The following is a 10,232-nucleotide window of genomic DNA, read 5'->3' as shown; positions in this document are numbered from 1 at the left end:
CCATTTCACTGGGTGCCTGCTTGCTGCCAGGCCAAATGCAGTAGTGCAGCAGCTGTTGCACCAGCATATGAGCAGAGCAGCACAATACCTATTGCAGTGTACAGCCTGGTATCGTAAGCCATGCAGGCAGGGAGGGGGTAGACACAGGAGACACAGATGATGAAGGCTTGGATTGGGAATCAGAAGAGGAGGTTGGCAGCGGGGTGGACTCACAGGGCACCCCAGCCCCCATCCTTGACAGTTCAGCCCCCTCCTGAACTCTCAGAGAAAACTCCACCTGGCTTGTCAGACATTCTCCAATTGCACATGAACCTTCTATCCTTGCCTGAGGCTCAGCCTAGCATGCCAGACGTTTCCCAGCCAAGCGCTGCCCAGCTTCCCAAACCCAAATTGACTGTTAGCAGCTCCTCTCTGTCTGAGGGGGAAGTCGAGATCAAACCACCTTTGCCCTGCTCTCACAGGCGTACCAGGCGGGAAGTTCAACAGACAGAACTGAGGCAGAGCCTTCGTTTGTGTGCGAGATCAAAGCCTACTTAAGCTGACTTGGGAGGAACCCGGTTGCTGTGTTAACATCTTAGAGCAGCCGAGTCATGCTTAGTCAGTTAGAGAGTAACTACGTTTCTAGAAAGAGTAGTTAGGTGAATGAAGCTCACTACTTTTGATGAATCTATTACTTTAATAAAAAGAGAAAAAGTCACAACTGAGTCTGAATCCCAGGACTTCAGGCAGGACACCTGGGCTGTCTGCCTTTTTGTGTGCTTCTTTGGGCAGGACCTTTCCTAACAGCACTTTTTTTTTGATGTGTTTGGAAAAGCAACTAGGCAAGCCAGCCAATCAGTCACAACTGAGTCACAACTGAGTCTGAATCCCAGGACTTCAGGCAGGACACCTGGGCTGTCTGCCTTTTTGTGTGCTTCTTTGGGCAGGACCTTTCCTAACAGCACTTTTTTTTTGATGTGTTTGGAAAAGCAACTAGGCAAGCCAGCCAATCAGCCACTTCAGGCCAGCCACAACCAAGCACTGCCACCACTGGAGTGTTAGCTTGGGAAAATGGTAACAGCCATTTTCAAGAGAAGTGGTGGTGGCAGCTTGGAATGAATGGCCAGGGGGCTGTCACCCTCCACCATCTGCAACCTGAGGTGGCTGCTCACTTTGCTTGATGGTAGGGCTTGCCCTTCCTGACTTCCTGTGGTGATAAAATCCAAGATTAGATGCTTAACCAATCAGAGGCTTGATTGATAATCATTGATTGGGTTAACTACTAATCCCATCCCAGCCTATCACAATTTAAGCATATAACGTGAGGGGGGCTTGGAGGGAAATGTTTAGGGACCAAGTTAAAGAAAGCAGTATGATGAATGTTTTTTTTCTTGAAACAGAAACTGATATATCTGCAAATATTTGCCAATATCAGAGGCCAGATTGGCTCATATGAGGAGAGGTGTTCTGTCAAGTACTTGGGTCCCCAAATATTTGCGGCTTTATATGTTGGCATTAACACCTTATATTGGGCCTACTAACCAACAGGGAGCCAGGATAGATCCTGCAAAATAGGTGTTATATGAGTCCACATTAGGGTTGCCAGGTTCAGGGCTTGAGACTGATCCTGTATCATTAGAAGAAGAGAAAGTCAGCCAAGTGCAGGTGTTCTTGCAACAATGTAATGGGAAAAACCACAAGGTGGAATTCTCCCTTCCCCCTACACAACCTTTAAAGATACAGACCTCTTGGAGGCCGGTACTTGGTACTAGACCACCTAGGCTTTTCCTTTGGGGAAGGGCTGTAGCTCAGTTGTAGAGCATCAGCCTTGTATGCAGAAGGTCCCAGGTTCAATCCCGACCATCTCCAGTTAGGGGTGGAAGAGACTCCTGCCTGAAACCCTGGAAAGCTGATGTCAGTGCAGATAATACTGAGCTAGATAGACCAGTGGGTCTAATTTAGAAACCTAAATTTCTGCTGTGTCCTTGAATTTCTCCCACAAAATAGTCTGGATGCATCCTATGTACCAATAGTTGTTATGTGTGGTTCCAAACAACAGAGTAAAAGAATCACTTTTTAAAGTTCAAAATCTCATCAAATTTATTACACAAATGTATCATAACATACTAAATTTGTTGCATTTGAATTCATAACTTGTTACAGCAGTATTGTACATCAGAATATAACTGATTGTCCTTGCAAATTAATAAGGTTTTCAGCAAAATCCATTCAAGTTCTGTCATATTTCATTCACACAAATATAGTTAGCTTGGGGTTGGGTTTTTTCCCCTTCATGAAGATATAGTCCCGCGCTTTGGCTGCATTTGGATGTCTCTTCCAGGTGTGTGTACTCTATAGTGTGGCTGCAGGTAAGAAATTTCTGCTACCATAGTAAAAAGTCAACTTCATAAACTGTGAAGTTGGCTTGTTTCTCACAACTACCGTTGTTCAGATTAATCACACCCTGATCAGGTTTGGATGACATGACAAAGTAAGGTTAATTGAAAACGGAAGCAAAACCTTCCAAACCCCTCCTTATGGCTATAGCAGAAGATGACATGGTTTAGCATTACATCCAAACCAGACCTATATTTAATTGGTCCTTAATATTTGAATATTCATTTGTCTCCAGTAGCTATGCAGTGTATACTGTTCTTGAAGTGGCTACCATTTAGGGGCATATTTTTTTTTGTCTCTGTAAAATAATCTATATTTGGTATACATTGAAAGACACAATAACTCTGGGTTCACTAACCTTTTTAGGCCAATGAGCACATTTGGGATTTTGAGAAGGTGTTGTGGGTGCCAGCCAGAAAATGGCAGCTGTGGGGATAACACAGAATGGCTGAAATGGTATGTGAGGCATAATGCAAAATGGTTGTCATAGCTAAAAGACAAAAAAAGTATTTATTGGTGATCTTGTGCAGGTACAAAAGTGGATATTGGTGGGTGCACTGTCACCCACAGGCACTACACTGGAGATCCTGGCAATAATGGATCACACTGTAAGTTAAAATTATATCCATGATTCTTGCTGTGTTTTGTAGGGCCATAGTATGACACTATGAAACTGGGGCTCCAAGGCTCTGGAACCAGATCACCAGCACAGGGTAAAACATGAAGAAATGTTCACAGGATTTACCTTTTCCTACTCCTTATTGAAGTGCATTGAGTACCACATGGATGCCTGGAGTCCCACCTCTTTGTTGGAGTTCTGCTTCTTTAAACTAAAAGCCGGAAGCAGACATCATGTCACATTGGTTGGGCAGAGGTTCAGAGATAACTGGTGTTTTATTATTATTATTATTATTATTATTATTATTTGGGAGGAATTAGTGTTTAGTAAATTTATTGGATTGATTAGAGAGGGTTTTTAAGGGGGTTCTGGGCAGATTCTGAAGTAAATGAAGTGGAATAAATTTGTGGGATCTAGGTAGGAAATCAACTTACCCCCAAAATTCCAATCCCATCCAGATCTCCCAAGGATGAATCAAAGGAGAATTGATTTGGGATTTTGAACTCAGACCCTATCTCTGCACTGCACCTGAGACCAAAACCGATGTAAAAAAAGTAAATAGCAGCCAAGTGTTTCCTTTGATCCAGTTCAGAAATGTGGTGAAGGAAAGGGTTAAAGCCCCCCTCCTTCCATGGCAGAGTTCAGATCTGGGGGTCCTATGGCTGTTATTTGCTTTATAAAAAGTTGCACAAGTACTAATTAGTAATTGCATGAATCATGACATGTGTGCTTTTGGCCCTGTTTGTAGCCCTGGGCAAGTCACTCGTCTCCCTCTAGCCCAGAGTTCTGTTTCCAGCAATGGCTAGCCAAGTGTCTCTGGGAAGATCACACAAAGGGCATAGTAGCAACAATGTTTCCCTGTTGTTTGCCCCCCACAAACACACTTGGCATTCAGATGGATATTTCTATATGCAATCATTGCTAATAGGTAGGGCTTCCAGGATGATCATTGGGTTGAGTAGGAGAAGCTTTGGTGAGTAGAATTGAGGGAAGATATGGTGGGAACAGCTTAGGATGGAGCAAATTTGTTGTACCCTCACTTTTAGGAGGCAAGAACCATCACTGCATACATTGGCATACGCAGAGCTTGGAAAAGTTAATTTTTTAAACTACAACTCCCACCAGCCCAATCCAGTGGCCATGCTGGTTGGGGCTGATGGGAGTTGTAGTTTAAAAAAGTAACTTTTCCAAGCTCTGTGTACGTATACATACATACAGGTGGGCCCTGCTTATACGGCAGGTTCCGTTCTGGACTGCCGCCATAAAGTGGAAATCGCCGTAAAGCGGAACCCATTGAGAATAATGGGTGCGTCGCGTGAAAATGCCGCAAAATGCTGCAAAAGCGCAAAACTGGCTTTAAAGTGGGGAATTGAAAGCCACTGCGTTAGCGGAACGCTGGAAAGCGAAGCACCGGTAAGCAGGGCCCTACTGTACTTTCATACATACTTACAATATTGAAATACGGCAGCCACAGTGAATTGCTTTATACATTGTTTCAGTTGCAATGTTCCACTTAAATTTTTTTGCCAACCTCATAAAAAGCAGGTATTTGCTAACAAACACATATCACAATTATCATGCTAACATATAGCTATTTCTCCTTTTTAACAGTACATACTGATGTAAAATCCTAATGCACACTCATCTATGTTCTTTTTTTTTGAAGCATTGAAAATCTCTTATTAGACACAGATGCAGTAACCCCAGATTTTAGGATAAAATAAAGGAGCATCATCCAACACTTTAACTTGGCTCTGCTTGTTGGATTTGTAACTTTTACAAGTCCAACTTAAAATCAGCAGCTGTATAAATATATATATACAATTTAATCAAGCTCAATACAAACCTGTAGAAACGTAGCAGTGAGAAAAAGGTTTTGCTTATTAAAACTTGAGATGGCATTTGCATTATAAGTGACAGCTTGAGGCTTTCTGCTGCTGGTAGTGGCGGCTACTGCTGCTGCTTCTATCTTCAAAAACAGATTTCATCACAACACTTTCATTTTCTTTTCATGTACTTCTAGAGGGAAAAAAAATCAGATATTTAGTCACAATCTCTGATCCAGAAAAGTGGCTGTAGTGATTTTAAACTTTCTTTCCTAAACACAGGAACAAATTCCAGAGGGGCCCTTTGACATAGCAAAAAACAATGAAGTGATTTGATATCTGTTATGCATGTGTAAATACTGCTGAAATTGTGTCAATTAGGAAGCTCTCTTGAACATGCCCCCCCCCAAGACATTCTGCTGCCTGAGGTAGGGTTGCCAGGTCAGAAGCATCACAAACCCTGACATTTGGGCACTAGTGATGTCATAGGGGTGTGCCCTATGATGTCTTAGGGGTGTGCCCTAGTGATGTCATTAAGCATGATACATTAAGCATCAACCCACAGTTGTTTGGAGCATACCACTTAAAACAAAAAAAAATATCTGATTGCAAATTAAGATAGAAATCTAAATGAGGGTGTTTCCAGGTCCAGCTGAAGTGACAGGACCATTCCTTCTCACCTGCTTAGAGAACCTGGGTAAGGAACATTTAATCTAGCCTACTTGCTTCTGGCAAGAAAGATTTAAGTGCCCTCAGGCCAGGCCAGCCGCCACAAGGCCACTGTAGGAAGAAGGGAGCCTAGTGTTGTGGAGGTGTTAGATGGGAGCACTCAGGAATAAAGATGGATACCCCTGAAAACTGCAGTTCTAAACAGACTTACTAAGGGACTCAAGGCAAAAGGTGTCCTTGCACTTGTAGTGCAAGTCGTTTCAGACTCTTAGGGTGACATCTTGCGACGTTTACTAGGCAGACCATATATATGGGGTGGGAATTGCCATTTCCGTCCCCGGCCTTTCTTTACCCCCTAGCACATGCCAGGTACTCATTTTACCGACCACAGATGGATGGAAGGCTGAGTGGACCTCGACCCCTTTTACCAGAGATTCAACTTCCTCCTTTTGTTGGAATTGAACTCCAGCCATGAGCAGAGCTTCAGCTGCGTTACCGCCGCTTACCACTCTGCGCCACGGAGGGACTAAGCCCCACAGAACTCAACAGGACTTCCTTCTGAGTAGATATGGTTAGGATTGTGCTTTTGGTAAGGCTTAACTAGGGATCGTCTGCAACAATATCCATATCAAAGCAGGGTTGGCAACCCCCTGCCTGGAAAGCCCTGCCTGCCTTTTAACCTGGCTGCTCCAAACAAAGATTCACTACTCTTCCTGCCTACTCTGTTGGCTGCAATATACTCACTTTGACAGCCAACCCAGTTCCACTGAGCAATAATTGACAGAGAGAAAATACCCAAGGTTTGGTCTGCCTTCACAGACAGCAGCTTGGGAACAGTAGCAATTGAAGCCACACTTCCCAGTATGTGAATTCTCTTTTACCACTATTGGGCAAGAAAAAAAACCTTCATGAAAATAACAAGGTGTATGATCAGTGAGTTTAAGGGGGTTGAGCTGACCACATGGAACTACTGATGTTGCTTCTATGGATGTAAGGGAGTAAGGTCAGAGGTAAATGAAATGCAAATAGAAAAACAAAAAACAGTGATGATTTCCTAAATGCAATACATACCAACCACAAGATTCCTATGAGTAAGACAGAAAACTCAGCATCTCACAACCAGTCAGGGTTCCTAACCAAAACTACAAAAAAAACCTGGCATCCAGTCAGCCAAGGTCACAGTAATCCCCATGCAGCACAACCTGACCTGGGGACTGTAGTTAGTGCAGAATACTGCAGCACGATTGCTGACATGAGTGAGACCCTACCAGCACATAATACTGTACCTCTGCTCTAAAATCTGCACTGGTTACTGATTTGCTACCAAGCCAAGTTCAAGGTGTGCTTTCCATATTATGGGTTCCACATAGTACTTGTTCTGCTCTTGTAAGAAATCAATTCTTTAGTGTGGCAGTACCTACGCTAGGGAACTCCCTGCCTATTTATATTAGGCAGGCACCTTCATTGTACTCATTTTGGCACCTGCTAAAAACATTGTTTTAGGCAAACCTACCCAGGCATGTAGAAGCTATTGTGTTTTTTATCTGTTTTTAACTCATTGTTGGTTTTATTATTTTAAATGTTTTTAAATACCTGTCTAACTGTTTTTGCCAATAATTTTATTGTTTTAATTCCTTCTATAAACTGCTTTGAGGTTGTTGGTTTTTTTACAATAAAGTGGTATATAAATGTTGTAAATAACATACATAAATACATTTCGAAGTCACTGTAGCCCCTGGGTCTCTTTCCTCTTTTATACCATGTCAGGCCATTTGGTACCATCTAGCTCAGTACTGATGACATGGACTAGCATTGGCTCTCCAGATTCCAGGCAATAGTCTCTTCCAGAGATTGAATTTTGGACCTTTGCATGCAAAGCATGTGCCCTACCACTGAGCTACAGCCCTGTTTTAAAAAGTATATTTTAAAATTGTTCCTTTCAATTCACTAATGAATGCACAGCATACTAGGGCAGATCCACACCATGCATTTAAAGCACATTCAACATACATTTGAAGCACATGAATCCCACCACAGAATCATGGGAACTGTAGTTTGTTAAGGTTGGTGAGAACTATAACTGTGAGGGGAAACTACACTTCCCAGAATTGTTTAGGGGAAGTAATGTACTTTAAATGTGAGCTGGATGTGCTTTAAATGTATAATGTGGATTTGCATTACTTCATAAACTTTGACTGCATATAAATTATTTTAATTAAATTTTAAAATGGAAATAAGCTACAAAGTTTACTGGGTGACTATGGGCTACACACCATCTTTCAGTCTAATCTGCCTCTCAGGGTGAAAACAACAGAGGGTGACCATGACCACACCAAGGAAGAAGGGCACACAAAATGTAAATAATAATTTGTAAATACTAATGTACAACCATAGTGTAAGATCAGATACATATCAAGATAAATTATGAAGAAATATTTATATAAGCATGAATGTCAAAGATGTTTATTATTTACACAACCTATAAAGATATTTATAGTGCAGCCCTATGCATGTTTATTCAGAAGCAATTCAGAAGAAGGACTGAGCGAAGGGATCAAGGCAGTGGTAAATGCTTCCTTGGAAGAGGGTGCAATGGCATTAGCCCTTAAGGAGGCGGTAATAAAGCCCATTCTGAAAAAGTCCTCCTTGGATCCCCAAGAGTTGAACAACTTTTGCCCAGTCTCTAATCTACCATTTTTGGGCAAGGTGATTGAGCGAGTGGTGGCCACACAGTTACAGACACACTTGGATGAAGCAGATTATTTAGATCCATTCCAATCGGGCTTCAGGACTGGACATGGAACTGAAACAGCCTTGGTCGCTCTGGTGGATGATTTGAGGAGGGCGTTGGATAGGGGAGAACATGCATTCCTCATCCTCCTGGATCTCTCAGCGGCTTTCGATACCTTTGACCACGGTATCCTCTTGGATCGCCTGGAGGGGATGGGAATAGGGGGCACTGTTTTACGGTGGTTCCGTTCCTATCTCTCGGACAGGCACCAATGGGTGGCATTGGGAGATGAGGTTTCAGACCCTTGGCCTCTCAATTGTGGTGTGCCACAGGGTTCTATCCTCTCTCCCATTCTATTTAACATCTATGTAAAGCCGCTGGGGGCCAACATCAGGAGATTTGGGTTGCAGTGCCACCAATATGTGGATGACACTCAGCTCTATCTCTCATTTAAGTCCTCACCAGAGTTGGCTGTGGATACCATTTCCAAGTGCCTGGAGTCCATAAGTGAATGGATGGGAGGCAATAGGCTGAAACTGAACCCCAACAAGACCGAGGTACTGCTTGTGGGAGACAAGAGAAGGTTGGGAGATATTGACCTGGTGTTGAATGGGGTAAGATTGCCCCTGAAGGACCAGGTTCGCAGCCACGGGGTCATTCTTGACTCCCAGCTGTCCATAGAGGCTCAGGTTTTGGCAGCAAGCTGGGCAGCTTGGCATCAATTACATCTAATACAGAGGCTGTGACCCTACCTTCCTGTCCATCTGCTCCCACGGGTGGTACATGCCCTGGTCTCCTCTCGCTTAGACTACTGTAATGCGCTCTACGTTGGGTTACCCTTGAAGACGGTCCAGAAACTACAGCTGGTTCAGAATGCGGCGGCACGTTTGATTAAGAACAGCTGCCACCGTGATCATATCACTCCAGTGCTGGAAGATCTGCACTGGTTACCAGTTGTTTACCGGGCCCAATTCAAGGTATTGGTATTAACCTTTAAAGCCCTACATGGTTTCGGTCCAGTTTATCTAAAGGAGCGCCTCCAGCATCATCAAATATGCCGCCTGACGAGATCAGCCTCACAAGACCTTCTCTTGGTCCCGCCAGTTAAAACAGCTAGGCTGGTGCAGACCAGAGAGAGGGCATTTTCGATTGTGGCCCCCACCCTCTGGAATTCTCTGCCCTATGACATCCGCCATGCCTCCTCCCTGGCAGGTTTCCGCCAAGAATTGAAAACCTGGCTGTTTCGGCAGGCCTATGGGACTTTTGGGTAATCTCGTTTTATTCTGTAAAGATGTGGGTGGGTTTTGATTATGTAGAGTTGCTGTTCATTTGTATTTATATGTTATTTTATTCTTTTGTACGTCGTCTAGAGTGGCTGTTTCATATGGCCAGATAGGCGACTTAGAAATAAAATTTATTATTATTTATTAATGTATTCAATGGGGCTTACTCAGACAGGGAAGCATGCACAGGACTGCAATTCAGTGATAAGGAACTTCACTCACCCAATCCAAAATTCAGAATTATGCCATGTTAAGCTGTTTTGCAACTGTTTTATACTTTTTTTTTTAAGGAGATTGGATTTTAAATGGCTTTATTTCTTGTTGTGAGCTGCTTTGGTTTCCAACCCTACCTCACAGTGTTGTTGGAAATATTCCATATACACAAACACTGGAGATGTAAAAATATATACACGCCATATAATAGTTTATTGTCAAACCAGTTGGCCATTGCAGAACATTTTTTTTAAAAAAATCAATATTAGTTTCCTGCTAGATAAAAGCAGCGACACCTAAGTAAGCCCTGCCTATCTCCTTAAAAAAAAAGGATCAAAGGGTAAGAGAAAGATTTATGACACAATCCTTTTCTATGTTCACTCAAAAGTCCCACTGATTCTCACCACAATCCTAATCCTGTCTACTCAAAAGTAAGCCCTGCTGAATTCAGCGGGGTTACCTCCCAGGTACACAGAATTAGCATTGCAGCTTTACTCCCAGAAAAGCTTCATATT

The sequence above is a fragment of the Rhineura floridana genome, chromosome 10, assembly GCF_030035675.1.
Source record: "Rhineura floridana isolate rRhiFlo1 chromosome 10, rRhiFlo1.hap2, whole genome shotgun sequence".
NCBI classification, from domain to species: domain Eukaryota; kingdom Metazoa; phylum Chordata; class Lepidosauria; order Squamata; family Rhineuridae; genus Rhineura; species Rhineura floridana.
The sequence above is the reverse complement of the archived record's forward strand: the minus strand, read 5'-3'. Positions refer to the sequence as shown.